General features: G+C 51.1%; 1 protein-coding gene across 2 annotated transcripts in view; it reads right to left on the reverse strand.

Moving 5' to 3' along the window:
* Positions 1-6,890, reverse strand: part of Spsb1 (splA/ryanodine receptor domain and SOCS box containing 1) — a 56,795-nt gene extending 49,905 nt beyond the window's left edge. The window contains exon 1 of one of the 2 annotated variants that reach the window (XM_090335891.1): positions 6,714-6,890. The gene's annotated coding sequence lies outside the window, so the exon portion shown is untranslated. Of the gene's footprint in view, positions 1-6,685 lie in introns of both variants that reach the window. The other variant, XM_090335887.1, reaches the window with a different exon arrangement.
* Positions 6,891-21,040: the final 14,150 nt, after the last annotated feature.

Below are 21,040 nucleotides of genomic sequence, written 5' to 3' on the forward strand. Positions count from 1 at the left end.
TTCTAGGCCACACAGACCTTGCACGTTTTGGGGTCACTAAGTGGTTGGGTCAGAGCAACACCCAAGTGAGGGGGCCTTTTTAAAAGTCCAAGTAAGTCTACTAGCATTAGCATTAACTCCCTTCTTGTGTGTGAGAGCAGGAAGAGCCACAACCCGCCCTTCCCTTAGAAGTACTGTCTCGGCCTGCCCCACACCACTGGAAATTTCCCAGAATGTCAGTGCAATTTCTTTAGCATCTTCTGACTTGAAAATGCCTTACAAGCTGGGTGCTGGCGACTCACACCTATAATGCTAACTACTCAGGAGGCTGAGATCTAACGACTGCAGGTTGAATCTAAGGACTGAGATCTAAAGACTGTAGTTTGAAAGTCTATAGGACTGTCTTATCTCCAATTAACTAGTGAGTGTGCGTGTGTGTCTGTGTGTGTGCGCACACACACTCACACACATACACACATAAAAGCGGTAGAATGCTAGCCTTCCCTGAGTGAAAAGGAACTGTGGCCAGGCCCTGAGTTCAAGCCCCAGGGCTTACACTACGGACCTTTCCAGTTGAAAGCAAACTGCTTCTGCCGAGCTCCATGAATGGAATGGGCAACAAGTCATTTGCTGGGTTCATGGCTGCATTCCAGCTACCAGGAGATGTGTGCAAGAAAGCTCTGCAGGGTAGCTGCTGCAACTGGAACTTCTCTTGACCCAGTGGATGTCCAGGACTGTCATTCTCCAGAGAGGCTGTGAGTTGTGGACAGGCCAAGTGGGATGTGGAGGGAAATTCCACCCCTGCCTCTTTCATCCTCTTGGGGGGACATGAATCTCTGCTATCCTGTGAACACGGGCAATACTGCTTGGGATTCACAATATTCCTAGTGGAGGCTACCATTTTCCTTAGCTGCACAGCAGACCTAACTCCACACATCAGGGAGCCAGTGCGAGAATTCCGCCAGCTGCTGGCCACGTGTACTCTAGTCATGCTTCCTGGTCTACAGACAACCATGTCTGGGGACCGTTTGACCTATTGTGAGCTGGACCTGATTTAAAGCTCCACTGATCAAGTGACCTCCATCAGCCCCTCTCTAACCCGAAGTTCGGGTAACATTTCTGGTCTCCTGGAATCAATGTCAGCTTAGAACTGGGTTCCACAAGTCCCAGATGATCTGCATGTCTCCAGGGCACTCACCCTTATCAAAGGCCTCAAGTTCCTTTGGGGAAGGCCAAGGGGAAGATGAACTGTCAATTTATTAGTGTGCATGGGTTGCAGTGCAGAGGGACACAGAATCTTCCCAGTTCCTCAGGCCAGGAAACTAATTGAGGGGCCATGATTCTCTGCTTTTGTGTGTGCCAGTCTTGAGGCTTGAACTCGGGCTCTGTCCCTGAGCTTTTTTTTTTTTGCTCAAGGCTAGCACTCTACTACTTGTGCCATATCTCCACTTCCAGCTTCTTTGGATACTAAACTGGCAATAAGAGTCTCATAGACTTTCCTGCCCAGACTGGCTTCAAACCTCAATCTTTGGCTCTTAAGCTTCCTGAGTAGCTAGGATTACGGGTGTGTGCCACCAGTGCCTGGCAATTCTCTGCTATTATGATTTACACGAGATTTCCCTTCACTGGAGGTTTTGTGCAGCTTGTGGAGTCAGGAAGGCAGTTCCGTTTCCACCTACTTCACTTCGAGGAGCGTGGTGATGAACTCACCCGCGCCCTAGGCTGCACAAGTCAGACGGCTCCGATTGCTGCTTTGCTCCTACTGCCCGTTACAGTAATTACTAATCATGTCTACGCTGCCTCTGCTCAGCCCTATCACCCCAGGATCCCATTATTCCCCCTGGGCTTCCATGTTCTAAGTGGCTGTGATTCTGGGGAAGGAACCATCACCGAGCTCCTCTCTCAAATCTATTTCCAGGAAAATGGGAAGTGTGCCTTGAAGCCCCACTGTTGTGGTGGGTTTAAGTGACAAACCCACTCTAGCATTCCAGTCTCTCAGTTTGTGACTCCCTTCTTCCTCAACCCCAGGGAGTTTCTACATTTTTTCCTTCACTCACTAAGCTAGCTTCCTCCCCCGCTCCCCCTCCCGCACCATGCTGAGGTCTGGAACTCAGGGGTGTGCGCTTGCTAAGCAGACATTCTATCACCACTTGAACCACGTGCTCACCCCTTTTTGTGTTAGCTATTTTTTTGAATAGTCTTTGTGATTTTGCTTAAGTCTATCTGCACCACAATCGTATTTACACCTCCCATGTAGCAAAGCTATAAGCACCTCTGTTGCCATCCTAGCTTAGTTGATTTTTTTTCCAGTAGTGGGGCTTGAACTCTCAATCCTGGCCCTGTCCCTGAGCTCTTCAGCTCAAGGCTAGTACTCTACCACTTCAGCCACAGTGCCACTTCCGGTTTTCTGGTGCTTAATTGGACCTAAGTCTCACTGACTTCTTGCCTGGGCTGGCTTTGAACCGTAATCCTCAGATCTTAGTCTCCTGAGTAGCCACCGGCACCTGGCTTTATTAGTTGAATTATTATCACTGATTTTTTTGCATAGGTTGACCTAGAACTGTGACCACCCTAATCTCCACCTCCTGTGTAGCTGCGGTTACAGGTGTGACCCACATCCCTAGCACAAGCCAGGTTTTGGTCCATGGGTCAGCTGACTAACCCACCAAATGGTCAGGCTCTCCTGGTTCCCTGAGCTGCAACATTACCAAAAGAATTTCTGCAAGAACAAGTTCAACTGACACAACTCGCCACCCCCTCCAGACCCTCTCCATCCACTCCCAGGTTCCTGCTGCTCTTTTGGAATGTGAGACACCACTTTGGGGGTCACCCTTGTAAAAGGGTTGGTCAGATCACAAGAGTGGAAAGCAAGGGCACCCGCAGTTCAAGGATGCTTATTTAACAATCCTAGGGACCCCAAAACAGCTGCTGCCGGCGGCTCCTTCTGGCTGACCTGGCAATGCGTTCACCGCCGGGGCAGGTGGAGGCCACACCTTCCAAACCTGGATGTAAAGAGTTTTACTCTCTGTCCTTCCCAAGTATGGGATCCCTCTGTTTTCTAAGTGGTGCCTTGGTGTGGGAGAGGCTCCCAGAACCCTCCAACCACAGCAGAGTCAAAAGCGTTAGACTGGGGTTGAGGCTTGGTCTACAGTTTGTTGACAAATCATTTCCTGGTGCCCAGGCTTGCCATGAAGCTCCACACCCACATTGCACAAGACCCAGGCCTGGATGGCAGGCAGGGCTGGGCTCGACTCTTAACAGATTCTCCTGGCCAACCCTCCAGGGAGGCCCAGGGAGCCTAAGCTGATGAGGTCTCTCACCATCCCTGGACTCAGAATTCTTAATGTTGGGCAATGAACAGAACATTAAAACAAAACAAGCAGGAAGCTGCCCAAAGGCGCGGGGGTGTTGCAACAAGCAGAACTCCTCTGAGAGCCACTGGCATGCACAGCCCTCCCTTGTCAGTGCAATGTCAACCTCACCTCACCACTACCCTTGCCCTAGCCTGGAGTAACAGGTAACTCCTTTGGAACTAAAGCTTAAGTCCCTAGACACTGGTTGCTCACATCTATCATCCTAACTACACAGGAGGCGGCTGAGATCTGATGATCACAGTTCCAAGCCAACCTGGGTAGGAAAATCTGAGAGATTCTTAACTCTAACCAGAAGTAGAGGTATGGCTCAATCAGTGGACCTACAGTCCTGAAGCTAAGGGAGAACACAAGGTCCTGAGTTCTAGCCCCAGTACTGGCATTCATGAGCATGCACGTGTGCGTGCACATGCGTGTGCACACGCGCACACACAATTGTGTACACAAGACTTAGATCTGGTCTGGTACTAGAACCTTTCATAAAACTGGTCTGTACTGGGCTGGGAGTTTGGCCTAGTGGTAGAGTGCTTGCCTAGCATGCACGAAGACCCGGGTTCGATTCTTCGGTACCATATATGTAGCAAAAAGCCAGAAGTGGTGCTGTGGCTCAAGCGGTAGAGCCCTAGCCTTGAGAAAACCCAGGGACAGTGCTCAGGCCCTGAGCCCAAGCCTAGAACTGGCAAAAAAAAAAAAAGCTGGTCTGTACCATGATCATGATCTGAACACACGCACACACTGAACTCTTAGCCACACATGGCTAGCAGCTGGCTTCAAGCAGAGCTTCGCTGGTGAGGCTGGGAAGGGGAGAGCCCTGGCAGTGAGATCTCATCTGCCCACCAGTAGGGGAATGGCAGGCCTGTGTCCCTCTGGGCTGGGAAGATGGAGACACCCACCCCAGCCCCATGCTTTTGTCTGATACAATTCAGAACAAAAGATATATTGATTCATACACAACAGCCACATCCTATTTCTTGATAAGAATTGGTGCCCAATTGCCAGACTAAGCTGGTGAACACCCTAAGAATCAGAGAATTTGCAAAACGCATTGCAGGCGAATTCCCATCCAGGTGCAGGTGCAACACAGAGCACACTCCACACACATTAGCCTCAGAGAGCTGCACGCTGTCCTCACAAGCAGGGAAAAATCAAACATCTCGGCTGATTCCAAGGGAAAGAGTTTTATGCAGCAGCCCTGGGGAGTCCTGGTGCACTGGAGCAGCCCAAGAATGCAGCCTTGCCTAGATCCAAAGTGACATCACTGGAGCCCTGGGGAGTGCCAGACCCTGAAAGACACTGTCCTTGTTGAAGCCTGCCTCTGGCTTCTTTCCTGTTGTGGCTCAAGGCACTACTGCTTCTAAGGTGACAGCCAAGCTGAGCAAGCAACTTGAGCCAGGCCTGGTGGCTCATGCCTGCAATCCTAGCTACTTAGGTGGAGATCTGATCTGAGGACTGCAGTTCAAAGCTAACCTAGGCAGAAAATTTCCAAAGATTCTAGTTTCCGGTCACCAGCAAAAAGCTGGAAATGGAAGTGTGTGACTCAAGTGGTACAGTGCAAAAGAGCCACGTGAGAGCATAAGGCGCCCCAAGTTTAAGTCCTGCTACTGGCACAAAATAAAAAAGGAAAGCATGGCAATGTCTTCAGTGATTGAGAACCTGCCTAGAAAGTGCAAGACCTTGAAACCAAAAAGAAAAAGGGAAAAATCTGTAAAAGTGTTACATCTCTTACACACACACACACTCTACCTACTGAGTAGAATAAAAATGCAGAGAGCAGGAGCAGGAGGAGAAGGTGGGGAGGGGTAGGGAGAGCTTCAAATGATCTAATCCAGCCCATCACTTTGCAGCTGCCTGGCCCATAACTGCAGTGCCAGGACAGGAAACCAACAGCAGGACTTGCAAGTCCTGGTCCACTGCCCTGTCTTTGCAGTTGAAGTAAGTCGCACACCGCCTCTGGGCATCATCTCACCCAGGAAGGGTAGGCTTAGCTAGATGCCCAGTTGCTTCACAGACTCCATGACTCCTTTCCATCTGGGCAATCAAATGCTTCATCTAATGCCTCTCTCATAACTGGTGGTTAGGAAGGTTCAAGAACTGAGAAGCCAACCCTGCTCCCTTCTTGGCTTCCTACTCTTCTCACACTCAACAAGCAGGGATGAAAGCCTTTCCCAGCTGCCTCCCCCCACCCCCCACTTCCAGGGTCACCAAGCTTTAGTCACTGGAATGGCGCTCTCACCAAGAACACCTGTTAAAACTCAGCTCATGAGCAGTTTCTGATGCTACTGGCTGGAGAGTTTAATTAAATATTACTCACTCAGGAAGCAGCCCCTGCCAACTCACCAACAATCTGTAGTTGGTTTTCAGCGTGGGGGGAGGAGCCTGCCCCCCCCACCTGGGCTGGCACTGCAGGGGCTTCCGTGGGCAGTGATGGCTGGTGGTCCAACAAGTCCCCTCCCCCCACTCCAGAAACAAGCGAGAGCCTCCGGTTCACACTGACAGCACGCCCACCACGAAGGCACGGACCCCGCACAAGCCCCCAGGGTGTCCAGACACGGGCAGCATCCACACACACAACCACACGCGCACACAACTTCCGGGCACATCTGCCTCCATCCACTCCATCTTGGCCAGGACGGTCGCCGGGCGCCCGCACACACCCCAGGCCCGGCTGCCCGGCCCGGCGATTCCACCCACGGGCTCCGGCGCTCCGGTTTTTCCGTTTTCATCCATTTCCTGACATGACCCTCGCCTCTCCCTCCGCTCCGTCTTGCCCGGAGCCGCCGGCGGGGCGGGTGGCGCCGCCGGCGGTGTCTCCCGGGGCTCCGGAGAAGGCGCTGCGGTCGGGCGGGGACCGGCGACCGGGCGGGCCGCGCGGCGAGCCCGGTCCAGACTAGCGGAAAAGCGAAACTAAGTTGGCCGGGCCCGGTCCGGCCGCCCAAGGCGGCGGGGCCGGGGTCCGCCCGCGCCGCGGCCCGGGACGGCCTCGGGAACGCGGGTCCGGGCGCTGGGCACCGAGAGGTGCCGCCGACCACCCCAGGCCCTCATCTCCGTCTGCGGCCGCCGAGGCTCAGCCCCAGACGCGTGGGGCCGCCGGGACCCGGGCCCGGACCCTCGGCCCGCGTCGCCCCGCAGGTGGGACCGGACACCTCGACGCGCGGCGCGGCGGGAGCCGGGAGGCGCCCGGCCCCCTCCCGGGACACTGGCCCCCGCGGACCGGCCGCGGCCCCGCGCGGTGCCCCGGGCGCCGCCCCGCGCCCGCCCGCCGCCCGCCGTGGCGGACCCGCGTCCGTGCCCCCCCCCGGTCCCCTCGCCGCGCCCGGCCGCGCGCGCCCACCCACCGGGTCGTCGGTGTCCGGCGCTGCCTACCGCGCCCGGGAAGGCCGCCGCTCTCCGAGACCCTGTAGGTTCTGGGCGCCCCGGGCCGCGCCCACCGCAGGGAGCGAAGTCGCCTCCTCCCCGCGGCCCCGGCGCCAGCGCCTGGAGCCTGGCTGCAGCTGCGAGCGCGCGGGCCGCCCGAGCGCGACTTCTATGCGGGGAAGAAAAAGCAACGGACGGCTTTAAAGTGAAAAAAAGCCTAACGCGCCGTGGGCGGGCCCGGCCGCCCCGCCCACCGCAGGCCCCGCCCCGCCCGCGACCACGCCCACAGGCCCCGCCGGCTCCGCCCGCCTCCCACCGCGCAGGCCCCGCCCACAAGCGGGCCGCGCGGCGGCGGGCGTCACGTGTCTCTCGGCCCCGCCCCACCTCCCGGCCCCGCCTCCCGGCCCCGGTGTACCAGCCACGGCCCAGGCGTGGCCAGCCCGTGGCCTCCGCCCCGCTGGGGCTCGCTGAGGCACCACCGGGCCTAAGGCCTAGCTAGCAGCAACTAGAGGGGCCGCAGCAGTGCCAGGCCCCGGAAAGGAGGTCGAGGATCATTTACTTAAACAACACGGGGAGCCGATGGGAAGCCCAGCAGTTTAAAGCTCTGAACTGCTGAGGGACCAGAGTAAGCGGATGCTCGCCCGCAGGTAATGGGGTCTCAGGTCTCCGGGACTCCCACGGTCGGGGCTTCCTAGCATCCACGGTGCACAGCGGGCCCAGGTTTAGGGATGTCTTGGCTCCCGGAAAGGGGTGTGTGTGCTTGAATGGGTCTGAGTGTGAGAGTGAATGCAAGTCCGAGAATGTATGTGTGTGTCTGTGTGTGTGTGTATGCTTGAATGGATCTGAGTGTGAGAGTGAATGCAAGTCTGAGAATGTATGTGCGTATGTGTGTGTGTCTGTGTGTATGTGTGTGTCTGTGTGTGTGAGTGTGCTTGAATAGGTCTGAGTGTGAGAGTGAATGCAAGTCCGAGAATGTATGTGTGTGTATGTGTGTGAGTATGTATGTGTATGTGTATGTGTGTCTGTGTGTGTCTGTGTGTGTGTGTGTGCTTGAATGGATCTGAGTGTGAGAGTGACTGCAAGTCTGAGAATGTGTGTGTGTATGTGTGTGTCTGTGTGTGTGAGTGTGTGTCTGTGTGTGTGTGATTGTATGTGTGTATGTGTGTGAGTGTATGTGTGTGTGTGAGTGTATGTGTGTGTATGTGTCTGTGTGTGTGAGTGTATGTGTGTGTGTGTGTAGAGAGAGGGGGGGGGCAGAGACAGAGTTCACCTTGCTGTGTGACCCAGGTTTGAGATTTGCAATCTTCCTGCGGTCATAATCTCCCCAGTGCTGGCATTACAGGCTTTTATCACCACACCAGGCTTGCTTGAATGAATGAATGAATGAACAACTGCCAGAAAGGGTCCCAGCTATGAGGATTTCCCAGGTGTCCTGAGGTTCTGATTTATTAAAAGAATTTTCTAGCCCCTCCTTACCAGAGCAGCCCCTTAGGACTGAGGAGATTATGTATGTTTAAGGATACCACTGTTTTAAGAGTGAAATCCCCTTCTGTTGCCTACTGTTCACTGTGTGTCATCTCCACAGATCTCTACTATAAGCTGGCAGGGCTGGGCAGACACTCCTGTGCTCATAGTAAAGATGAAACAGCCACTAAAGGCCAATGTAGCAGAGCCTGGAACCCAGCCGGGCTGTTAGACATGGAAGTCTGACGTCTTCTCGCATGTCTGTACTGCACAGGACTTTCCTTCCATTCTCAAGCCAGGCTAACACAGATGCTTCACAGACTGCTGCGGACTGGCGAGATGCAGACCTCACCTGTGACTGTCTAGACCCAAAGAGCAGTCTGGCTGGCAACTCAGCGCTGCTTCACATTTCAAAGAACTTGTGGCTTCCTGTGGGCCCTTGGCAATCAGAGAACAGCTATGGTATTGGGGGACATGCCACCAACCTGTGGTTGTTGCAGCCTGGCCTCTTGGAAGAGGAGAGTGTTTCTAGGGCAAAACAAGCACAGGCCATGATTAGAATGGTAGGGCCTGTTTGCCTGGGCTTCAAGACCCCGCCCCCCCTTTTATATGAGGGCTCTGACAGAGGAAGTTCCCAGTTAAAGGGATTGATTCCTCCAGCACCTACGACATTAACCTTGAACCATCAGTTCTGATCCAGTCGTGTTTCTTGAGTCCTTCTGGCCCCAATTTCCTGAAGAATGTATAGGAAGTGGGGTACCCTCTTCTCCAGGACTCTAGCATGTGGGCTGGCTGTTGGGGAGCTCCACACCACAGCAGTGACAGCTATGGCTCCTACGATAGTAGGCAATCAATCCCGAAGGCCATATTAGGCATAAACTCCTATTACTGCTGATACTATTATTTGTTAAAAAAGATAGATAATCTTACGATATTGTCATGACTGCTGATAAACAGGGTCTTAGCACTAGTTGGTAAACACCAGAAGTCTGACTCAGATCTGAAATCAAGGATCTGTGTCCCACAGAATAGGAAGGAAATGACTCTGGGCTTCCAGCTGCCCCCTACGCCCCCACCCCACTCTACCCTCTTCTCCAGATGCAGTTACTCTGACTCACAAAATTGATAAGGATAAGTGATTAGGGAGCAAATCAACATAAACGTCTTTTCTTCTTATCTAGACTAGACGTTTTGGATACAGTGACCCTTAGGGGAGAATTCTGCCCTCCCAGAGATAGAGGCTCACATCTTTTCTGAAATTTTTACTCCTGGGAATGAATGATTAGAGAATTTGGAACTAAATAAGCATAATACAAACCACAAGTCCTCCATGCTGTATTATCTTTTCTTTTTCCTGGTTCTAGGGCTTTAACTCAGGGCCTAGGTGGTCTCCCTGAGCCTCTTTGTGCTAAGGCTAGCACTCTACTACTTGAGCCACAGTACTACTTCTGGCTTTTTCTGAGTAGTTTATTGGAGCTAAGAGACTCATGGACTTTCCTGCCTGTTCTGGCTTAGAATGATGATACTCAGATGTCAGCCTCCTGAGTAGCTAGGATTATAGGTGTGAGCCACCAGTGCTCAGGTTTAAAAAAAAAAAAAAGTTCTTAGTCTGTAGAGACTCAGTATTTTTATCTATATAATTGATTGTTCTCCATGTTTGCCAAGCGATGAGGAAAGATTGATGAGCATTGAACAAAACAGTAACTGAACACAACATGTGTTGGGAATTGTGTGTTAGAATGAAATCAAAGGATTCTGAGGAATTGTGACAAATTCCACAAGAAAGAAAGGAATACAGGAGCACATTAATAAAATATGGGTCCATTATACATGTCTAGAAAGCTATATCTACCTCTTGAAGTAAGACTGAAGGTTTCGATCTTGTTGCAGTTATAAATTACGTTTATTCATTTTATAGATTTGGATGGAATGATTTATACTGGATCACATGTTATGAGACAGTGACACCTGCTGGCCATATGTGATATTGCAGTACAGCTCTATCAGACATTGTTAATCATAAATAAATAATGAGGTTTGGTGGCTTTTGGCCTGAGACTTGGGTAGTAATCAGGTTTGGGAAGAGTTCTTCTGGATTTAAGATGAAATTAGTAAGAGAGATAATCTTGTGGCAGTAATTACAAAGTTGTTTAAGAACATTTCCAGTGAAAGAATAATGAGCAAGCTAAAGTCCTAGTGCTTGTCTTAGGCCTTCAGTAGATATTTTTTGTTAGTTCTTCAGGATATTTCCCCTATGGGACAGCATCTTCAATAGCATAATAAAATTCTGTTAAAATGATACACATCTGCAATCCCAGTTACTCCAGAGTTGGCTGCCTGGAGGATAGTAGTTTGAGATCAACCCGGTGTATATGTGACCCGGAGGTGGGGGGAGGAGAAGGGAGGTTGTGGGTTTGCAATATCCCATCTCAACCAATAGTTAGATGTGGTAGTATACACCTATGCTCCTAGCTATGAGGGAAGCATCAAGAGGAGGATCATAGTCTGAGGATGGCTCTGGGAAAAACTCAAGATCCTATGTGAAAAACAACCAAAATAAAAGGGAAGAAAGAAGGAGGAGGAGGAAGAAGAGGGGGAGGAGGAAGAGGAGAAAATGAGAGGGAAGAGAAAACAGAGGTGAGAAAGCCCCCTTAATGTACGTATTCCTTTGGTCTCTCAGCTCTAAGCGAGCTTCATGAATATGTATTGTGTAGTTCTGTATACTGGAAAGTAGTAAACAAGCAGACCAGGGTCCTGGCCTTAGAGAATTTCCATCTCTTTGACAAACTGTTGGCGAGCTATAAATGGGGTCATTTCATACAAAATGGAGAATAAAGGATTGTTGTACATATGTTTGTTCTGTGGTCTCTAGAGGGCTGGGGGAAAAATAACCTGTATTCTGTTCAGAACTTTAAGACTCTATATAAAGAATCTAGAAAGGTCACCGTTCTGTCCCAAATGACATGTCATTCCCCTCCAAAAGTGAGAGTTTCATCTCCCCCCTCCCCCAGCCTACCACAGGAGTGTTTCGCTTGGTCCAGACCCACAGATCCAGCCTCGGAGCTCCACCCACATCTCACCCAGGGCCCAGCTGCTCTAATGAGCCGGCTCTGTGCTGGGAGCTTCCTGGTGCTTGTTCCACAGGATGGAGCCAGCAGCACTGAGTTGGAGAATGAGACTAAATAGCTCCTGTTCTGCCTTAGGTAAGAGCACAGATCATCAGTCCTGTAGTCCTTCACACAGGGCCTAGAATATTCTGGCTGGGAACTTGGTAATGGCAGTTGGTGGAAAGGATATCTTTTTCCTGAGGCATGCCCTCTATCTTTGCCTCCATGGGAAATGTGGGTGGAAGAAAAAAGAGTTAATTAATTTCTGTGTGTGTGTGTGTGTGTGTGTGTGTGTGTGTGTGTGTGTGTGTGTGTGTGTGCATGTACACTGGGGATTGAACTCAGGGCCTGGGAACTGTTTCTGAGCTTCTTGGATCAAATCTGGTGCTTTTTAGTTAGTTAACTGGAGATACGAGTCTCACAGACTTTCCTACCCAGGCTGCCTTTGAACTATGATCCTCAGATCTCAGCCTCTTGAGCAGCTAGGATTACAGGCGTGAGCTACCAGCGCCCAGCCATGATTTTCAAAGCTGACATTTGCTAATGTGCCAAGCAATTTGCTCTGTGCCTTAGATGTGCGTTCACATGTGAGTCTCCCGTGCTCATGTGGGGCTGTGAAAGTCTCCATTTTATGATGAGAATCTGGGACATTAAGGTGATTGCAGAGCTAGCATGTCCAGAGTCACCCAGCCAGTAAGTGGAAGAGCTGGGACTTGAACCCAAAGACATTCTGAACCAGAAACTCAAATAAGCCCTATGGCAGAGCAAAGTGCTACCTTCCTAGGCCCCAGAAGAACAATAACCAAGCAGAAAACTGGTGCAAGTCTGGGCCTTCCCTTTGACAACCAGGAAATGAGGAGAGTCAGCTCCAAGGAGTGGCTGTGCAATGTGGAGAGTGTGACAAGGGGTTGGGCAGCATATAGGGGGAAGGGTGTGGGCCTTGCCTGGGCCCAGCCCCCCCAAGACAAGGTCATTCTGAACCAGGGTCAAGGTGGGATCCAATGTAAGAGGAGGGTGATTCGGACACACACAGGGTGGACAAGAAGAGAGGCAGAGACCAGAGGCAAAGAGCAGCAAATTGGCATCCAGCGTCAGGAGCTAGAGGCCATAAGCATGGCTCCTCCTCTACAGCCTCTGAGAGATACCTTGACCTTGACCTTGTTTGCCACAGGCAACCACCATGGCCTTTCACATTCCCAGCCACTGACCTCTTCACCCACCTGCCTCTTACCTGCTTCCCCCTCAGCAATGGAAATAATCCTTGGCTTGCAGACTTTGCATCTCAGAGTCTAGAATCATGTTCTTTTGGTAGTGGCATCCGTATTTGAACTCAGAGTCTTATGCTCCTGTTTATTCCCCTAGGGCCAATCTCACTGGGCTCCTCCTACTTAAACACTTCTTATGTTAACAGGGCTTGCACCACCACACCCAGCCTCTTATGTTGAAATGGAGTCTTTTTTGCTTGTTTGCTTTTTGCTTAAGCTAGCTACAAACTACATCCTCTGTTCTCTTATTCCTGAGCAGAAGAGATTGGAGGCAGGCGCCAGGGCTCTGGGCCTTGAGTTCATAAACCTTAGCCTACTTGTAAGGCCTTATCTCACACTCATCCCTCCCAGCCACATCTGGAACCACCTCCCGCCTCCATTGGCTCTGCCATTCTTCTCCTACCCTTTGCCTCCTTCACTTTCCCTTCTCCTTTCTGCCATGACAGTGGCCCCAAGTCTCTCTGCTGAGATTTCCCCTCCTTCCCTGCCTCTCTGATAGGCCCTGCTCCTACTCTGTCTCCCAGCACCCATCCTTCCCAACTTGGTTATCATGGCTACAGCACCCCTCTCCTGGCTCCCCCACTGATCTCAGGCTCATTCTCATCTCTCCAAAGGGTGCAGTTCATGAGGGGCTGTGCTGTCTCCCCACTGTCCCCAAGGTACATCGTAGATCCTGTATCAGTCAGTCAGAGCCACATAACAAACTACCCCAAAACTCTGCCTTTTTTTTCTAAGTTTACTTTATTTTGTTGTAAGGCTATCAGAGGGGTTACAGTTATATAAGATAATGAGCATACTTCTTGTCAAACATCATCACTACCTACCTTGTTTTCTCTCCTTAGCCCCCCCACAACCCCCTTCCTCCCCCTAAGTTGTAAAGTTCATTTCCAGCATAGTGTCTTGTATCGATATTGGATTGTCCTTTCTCACCACTTCGTTACTTCCCTTCCCTTCCCCAAATCTGATAACTGTATATATAAGACAGAGGGTACCAAAATAAAAAACAGTGACAATAGGGGATAAACCAAAGGGGGAAAAAGAAAGAAAAAAAGAAATAATATCACATAGAACATTATAAACTGAAAACAAAGAAACAAATCACAATCTCTTGTTTCTGTATCTGGGTGTGGATATGGCCAAAAGGGAATGCTATGACATTGTTGATGGGAATGTAAACTAGTTCAACCACTCTGGAAAGCAGTATAGAGGTTCCTCAAAAGACTAAACATAGAGTTCCCCTATGACCTAGCAGTCCTACTCCTAGGCATTTACCCAAATGACCACCAAAAAAGGCCATAGTAAAGCTACCACCACAACCATGTTCATTGCAGCATTATTTACCATTGCTAAGATATAGAACCAACCTAGATGCCCCTCGGTAGATGAATGGATCAAGAAAAATGTGATATATACATATATATACATATATATGTATATATATATATGGGAGTTTTATGCTTCCATCAGAGAGAATGAATTTAGTGGCACAATCATTTACTTTTACCCTTTTGTCTGGTGACTGGAGGTCAGTTGGTCCCTGCAGGCATGGACTCTAAGCAGTCCAGCACCAAGGGCTTGGGTCCTGGGATAGCAAAAGCTTTAGGGAAACCCTTCTCCCAGCAATAGTGGGAGAAGGAATGGCCAGGAAGAAAAGCCCTAGCATTCACATACATTTCAAGTCCCTGCCTGAGCCATGGATGCCAAAAGAACTCATGGCCAAAAAATGCCTCATGACTGAGTCTTCAGTCAATATTTGTTGAATGAATGTAGATATCATGTGAGCAAGCTTAGTCTCCAAGAGACAAAAGGGATGGGAGGAGGGGTCCATATACAGCCACCACCCTAGAGTGGTCCTTGTGTTTCTTTGATTTTTGTTTGTTTGGTTGATTTGTGCCTGTTCTGGGCTTGAACTCTGGGCCTGGGTGTTATCCCTAAGCTTCCTCGCTTGCGGTTAGAGCTCTGCTACTTAAGCCGAAGGTTCACCTCCAGCTTTTGGTGATTAACTGAGACAAGTCTCAGGCTTTCTTGCCTGGACTGACTTGAAATATCAGTCCTCTTATTCCAGCTTCCCAAGTAGCTAGGATTACAGGCGTGATCTGTAGGTTGATGTCCCCAGATCATGCCATAGAGGGTGGCATTAATCTGGAAAAGGATAGATCAGCGTTTGCCTCCTGCACTGTAGGGAGAAGTGTCGGTCCTATTTGTCCTGCTGGAGGTGTCAGAGACAGACCCAGCCATGAAATTCTCTTCTCTCATTCCCTCACAGCGTGTCCTGGTCTCTGCCCTAATTACATCAGCCCTGCTGGGCCAGCTCAGGGTGCAGACCAGCCAGCCCTGGTTACAGTTCACCCAGGACCTTGAAGACAAGGCCAGCGTGTCCCTGGGCCTCCCTGCTCCCCTTTTCCCCATGTGGAAAGAACTGCATGTTCTCACATTCTAGAAGTTACTTTAGGGGCCTCCTTCCCAGAGGCGGGCAGGAGGGGGCCGGCATGTTCCCCCTGCCCTGCTGGAACCCAGGCTATGCAGCCCCCAAACCACAGGGGCATCTGATGCCAGCACTGTGGGGCAAGGTGGGGGAGAAATTCAGAGATACTTATGATGGCCAAATAGAGAAACCAAGGCATGCAGAACTAACTGTCTTGCTCAAGCCTCTGACAAAATGATCCTTAAGGCTTTTGAATTGAACTCCAAGACTGGAAGCAGAAATGTTTGTAAAAATCTCTGGGCTACTGACTCCAAGCAAACTTAGGACTTGAACTCAGAGCCTATCACCTCAACTTGGCTTTTTTGCTCAAGGCAAATACTCTGTCCCTCGAGCCCCAGCTCTACTTCCAGCTTTTTCCTGGTTTATTGGAGATAACCTGAGGTTTTCCAATCTCAGTATCCTGAGGACCTAGGATTATAGATATGAGCCAGTAGAAGCCACTAAGGAATCTAGTTTTGTGAGGCTTGAACTGAGGTCCTGGGTGCCATCTTGAGCTCTTTTGTGCCAGGCTAGCCCCTCTACCACTTTGAGCCACAGTGTGACTTCCAGTTGTTGAGTGGTTAATTGAAGAGCCACCAGCAGGGAGTCTGGTATTTTTGATGATTACTGTGCAGGTGAGTCTCAGAAAGGCAGCGTGGCCTCATGAATGTGGGTGCCCAAGTCTGGGGGTTCACAATGGCTGCACAGTGAGTCACTCATCTGCACCTCTGATCTGCCTCTTGGTGCTGAAGTTCAGGACCCCTGGGCCCCCATTGCTTCCACATGTGGGTGTCCACAGGTGGGGGGCACGGCTAAGGTCTACAGAAGCAAGCCTTTAGAAGATTACCTGTCAGTCATCTTGTACATCATCCCTCCCTGGGCTTGGGTTCCACTCTGGCAGGAAAATCACTAAGGGTTTTTCTCCCTCAAAACTCCAATCACTTAAGTAAGGTAAGGCCTGCCAGACTTTTTTTTATTATTATTATATCGTCATTATTTTCCCTTTGTCACATATAAGTCTTCTGTAGCTAGGCACGTTTAGATTATATAAACAGTCTGCTCCTGGTCAGACTTTTCTTTCCTGATGTGTTCTCTCTCTTGAGCTCTGTATAGGGGCCTCTGAGTCTGGCCAAGATCCCAGGAGCCCAGGAGGCCTGGGGTAGAGTGAGGCGACTCCTTTCTATTTAAAGAAAACACGCCAGTCAATATTTTTAGGTACCAGCTAAGAAGTTGCTTCCTTGGCAGAGGGTCTGTTGTGTCGCTGGATGGAGGCTGACCCTATTGGCAACAAGGACAGAGAGACAAAGGAGGAAAGGGGGAGGGGAAAGGGAAAGGAGAGAGGAGAGAGGGGGACAGATGTGTGGGGAGGGGTGACTCCCATCTCCTGGGGCAGACTCAGGGGAGAGGCTGACATCTGGTTTTAAGTGTGAGGTCTGTTTCTTTTCTGCTCAGCTGGTGGGTTTACTTGGCATTCTAGAAGACTCCTTCAGGACATCAATGGCTATCTGACCCTGGGCTCCTCCGGCCTCTGGGCCTTGCTCCCACCAGGACCACTCAGGCAGGGGCACTGGCCCGTGGACTGGCCTCCAGCGATGGCTGCAGGAAAGCTCCCAGGAGCCCCTGGGATGGATCCCCAGAGCCAGGGCCAGCTCTGGCATGTCAGCCTGGGCTTCCACGTCTGGGCCTCCACCAGTCTCTGTGCCCAGCTCCGTGATGGGGCACAAGGTCCTTCTGCAGTTGGGCAGAGTCACACCTGGTGCCCCGAGCAGCTCATGAGGACATAGGAGCCACAGCAAGGGACCTGGGAGAAACTGTGCCTGGTGGCGGGCTAGGGTGCTGTTAAGGGCAGGCATGGTCACTCAGGCAATGCTGGGCAGGCCATGCCCAGGGCTGGCCACCTCCACAGTAGACAGAGCACTGTGAGAAGGCTCGGATCTCACAGGAGCCCTGGGGCAGGTCCTCCTGTGTCTTGCTTCCTAGGTTAGGATAGGACCAAGCATCGCACTTGGCAGGCACACTTCATGTAGGGTGATATGAAGTTAGCCCATGCCACTGAAGTGTGTGTGTGTGTGTGTGTGTGTGTGTGTGGGTGTGTGTGTGTGTGTGCCAGTACTGAGCTTGAAGTTCTCACGTTCTCACTCGTTTTCACTCAAGGCTGGTGCTCTACCACTTGAGCCACAGCTCCACTTTTGGCTTTTTTGCTGGTTAAGTAGAAAAAGAGTCTCTCGGATTTGTCTCCCCACATTGGCTTCAAACTGCGATCCTCAAATTTCAGCCTCCTGAATAGATAGGAGTACAGGTGTGAGCCACTGGTATCCGGCTCTGGACTCTTTAATCAAGGCTTCCCCCTCCCCAGGCTTGGAGACCCATCCTAACTCCCTCACCATCCCCCAGTAGAAGCATCCAGAGCCCTGCTGTCCTGAGTCCTCACTCCTGCCACGCCTGAGAACAACAGATTCTCTCTGCAAATTCTCCTGTGCACAGACTGCCGAAGAGGAGGAGGAGGAGGAGGAGGAGGAGGAGGAGGAGGAGGAGGAGGAAGCTCTTGAGCTAGATGCTAGTGGCTCATGCCTATAACTCAGGAGGCTGAGACTTGAGGATTGTAGTTCAAAGCCAGCCTAGATAAGAAAGTCTGTGAGACTTACCTCCAATTAGCCACAAAAGAAAGCCAACATGACACTGTGGTTCAAGTGGTCAAGCCTTGAGTGGTAAAGCTAAGAAACAGTACCTAGGCCCTGAGTTCATGCCCCAGTATTGGCACCAACAAAGAAAAGAACCCGCCTGTTCTCATTCCTATGGACCAGGAGACATTTAGCAAAGGTGTGGCCCTCTCTCAGGTGCCTTCCCATGGGGTGGATACAGTGAGTCCAGGCCCAGCAGGAACCCACCTTTGACCGCAGCCCCATCCAGCGATGGATTTTGAATCTGGCCTCCCCAGAACTCCATGCAGAGAGGATTGGGGATGGAACCTGAGCAGAGTGGGAGCCTTGAGGCCAGCTCAGTGCTTGACAGATGAAAACACAGCCTCTCCTGTCCAAGAATCAGCTAGGCAAGCAGGAGACTGATGAGGGAGAGGAAGTGACACGCTGCCCAGGCATCTCCTAATGCTGTCAGCATGGCCACCAGCTGGACCCACGAGGTCCTCCAGGACACTGCATGCAGCCAGAGCCACGGCGCCACTGCTCTTTTCCTCTGGCGTCTTGGGCCATGGAGATGTTGGAAGCTGCTCACAACCATCTTTCCTTCCGGGAAAAGGCAGCTTGTGGACAGCAGAAGGATTGCCAAAGGAGATACAGGACCCTGGGGCACAGCTGATTTCTGATAAACAGTAACTAGTTCTCAGCAAATAGACCACAAATATGTTTTAGTATAAGTGAGTTCCAAATCTAGCCTGGGACTGACTTATGAGAAAGTTTGATTTCTTCCTTATCTGAAATCTATATTTTAACTGGGCACCCTCAGGATGCATTTACCAAGTCTAGCAATTCATCAGAATTAAAGAACTGAACTTAAAGTTGTAGCCTGATTAATTCAATCACTAGAGCCACCACCTCTCCAGCCCAGGAGCTCCCCTAAAAACAACAACAACAACAAAAATCTACTTTGAGTTGAGTTTCTGCCTCTTGCAACCAAAAGGATCCTGAATAACGCAGCAAATGGTGAACATTCAGACACAAAACCCAGTAAGACTCTAACAGTCTGCAACCTTGTCTCAGGCAATTGGGTGAAGGTGGAGAAGAAGGGAAGGGAGCAGGTCAGCCTTTCTCATCTTCCACTTATTTCTATCAGCATCTCCTATGCTGTTTTCACAGTTTTTCCTCTCCTGTCCTTTTATCTGTCCCTGGTTTTCAAACACTAGCTTAAGGAGATGGTTCCATTTAAGTAATAAGAAAATCAAGTTGTAGAGCTCTGGTCCTACTAGCTAATTACAGTCTGGCCTGATAGAATCTTGACCTGGCACAGGAGATGGAGCTCAGAAGCCACCTTCTCCTGGGACCCGACAGTTTCGCTGGACCTTTTCCAAAGACCTGACAAAGCTTCTAGCACTCTCCAAGAGGAGGCACAGAGGGGTTAAGTCATTTAAGCACCTGTTACAGTGAAAGGCCTTTAGCCACATTGGAAGGGGTCCTGGGACTCCGGGCACTCCTGGGGCTCTGCTTTCCTCCACATGGGGGGGGAGCGGGGTTAAGATGCTGCTCACGGCTCCATGCTGCCTCATCCTCAAGTCTGAGTCTGGAGAGACAGGGTTGTTCCTACCAGTGTCCTTGGAGCCACTGAGATTTGAGCCACAGGAGCCACAGTGTGGATAGACTGGCCTTCTCCACTGCCCAGCCCAAGCCAGACATTAAGCCTGACATCAGAACCCTCCAGGCTCTCCCAAGGTGGATGGGACCCCCACCACTGGGACCCCAGTCTTGGGGGAGGCAGTGAGCCTCTTGCTATGCCTGAGGACAGCAGAACCCCAGAAAGTCATGGGCACAGAGGCTGAAGCCACCGAGCTGTGAGGACCGGCTCCATTCCTGGGTCTCCCAGCTGGAGGGGACAGTCCAGGATACACTGCAGCCCCTGGCTCGGCACGCTTACTGTATGGGTCTTTCCCTTCTCCCTTGAAGCCTTGGGGGGTAGGCATGCCCCCTCCTCGTCTCCAACCCCATAACTTTGTGGTCTGTGTCTGGAGCTCCTCCCTTCTGGATGGGCAGGTTGCTTTAAAAAAATGTCCCTCTGACATCTCCTGGGGTACTCTTACACGTTCCTTTTGGGGTGACTTTTTAGGTAGCTTGGGATCTAGGACGCTGGCCTCTGCAGCTCTGGTGCAGCCAGACCACAGCTGCCTTCCAGAAACACCTGCACTGTCCAGCACCCACCATGTCCCTGCTCCATGACCCCTGTCCTCACCCCCAAGGGCACACAGCACAGACCAGGCCACCACCCGCTACAACCATCTCACAAACACAAACTCAGGTATGCACTTTGGTGAAGCCATTTTATTGTTTAAAAAATAGATGTGACATTTGGTATACAAAGAAAGAGCACTTAAAAAACTGTTTCAAAGGCATTTGTTCTCAATGTGTCTCATCACCTTGGACATCTTTAAGTTTCCATGAAAAAAAAATAGGGATTTCTTTCTGTGAAAAGCCTGGTACATGTTTGGCCCTTACAGGTTCCTGTCCAGGAGGCTTGACTGCCAGCTGTGGGGCTTTGGGGAAGTGACTGGATCCTGGGGGCGCTGAATCCACGGATGAATTGATTCTTAACACGAAGGCATGCTTGGTGGTGTGTTTTTGTTTGTTTGTTTAGGAGCTAAGCACCACTGGCTCACGCCTGAATTCCTCACTACTCAAGAGGCTGACTTCTGAGGATGGCAGTTCAAAGCCAGCCCAGGAAGAAAAGTCCCTGAGGCTCTGATCTCCAATGGGCTACCCAAAAGCTGGAAGTGGAGCTGTGGCTTGTCAATGAAAGAGCTAAGGAATAGCACCCAGGCTCTGAATTCAAACTTCAAGACTGGCACATACGCACATGTGTACACAAACACACACTACAAAGTTTAAGACAGAAATCAAAGAAAGGAGGGAGGATGACAAGCAGAGGGGACCAAGCCTCTGAGGGGCCACTGTGAAATCCAAATCCAAACGCAGGAAGCCTTGATTATTCCAATTCTCCAGATGGAGGCGGGGAGGGCATAAAAAAACATTTTCTGGAGATAAGTATCAGGGGAAAACCAAGAGTTTGAAACATTTGTCACCGGATTGGAAACAGATTTAAATTGCAGGAACCCAGAAAGCCCCTCCATTCTTTCTTTCCCCACCACAAATGGCCATGTTCTGTCTGTGCATGCTGGCTGGCGGGGCGCCCGAGGAGGGGCCTTCGGGGTACTGATGTGCTTCTCACAGTGGGACTGCTGGGAGCCCAGCTCTGAATGGGCCATATCTGGTTCTGTTCACTGCTTTGGCTGGCTTTATAGGGCAACAGCTCCTTAACCTGTGCCTGGGTTTCCAGGTTAGCAGAGGCTGGGGCTCCCAGCCCGCCTCACAGGGC

Source organism: Megascapheus bottae, chromosome 6, assembly GCF_031878675.1.
Source record: "Megascapheus bottae isolate mThoBot1 chromosome 6, mThoBot2.hap1, whole genome shotgun sequence".
NCBI classification, from domain to species: domain Eukaryota; kingdom Metazoa; phylum Chordata; class Mammalia; order Rodentia; family Geomyidae; genus Megascapheus; species Megascapheus bottae.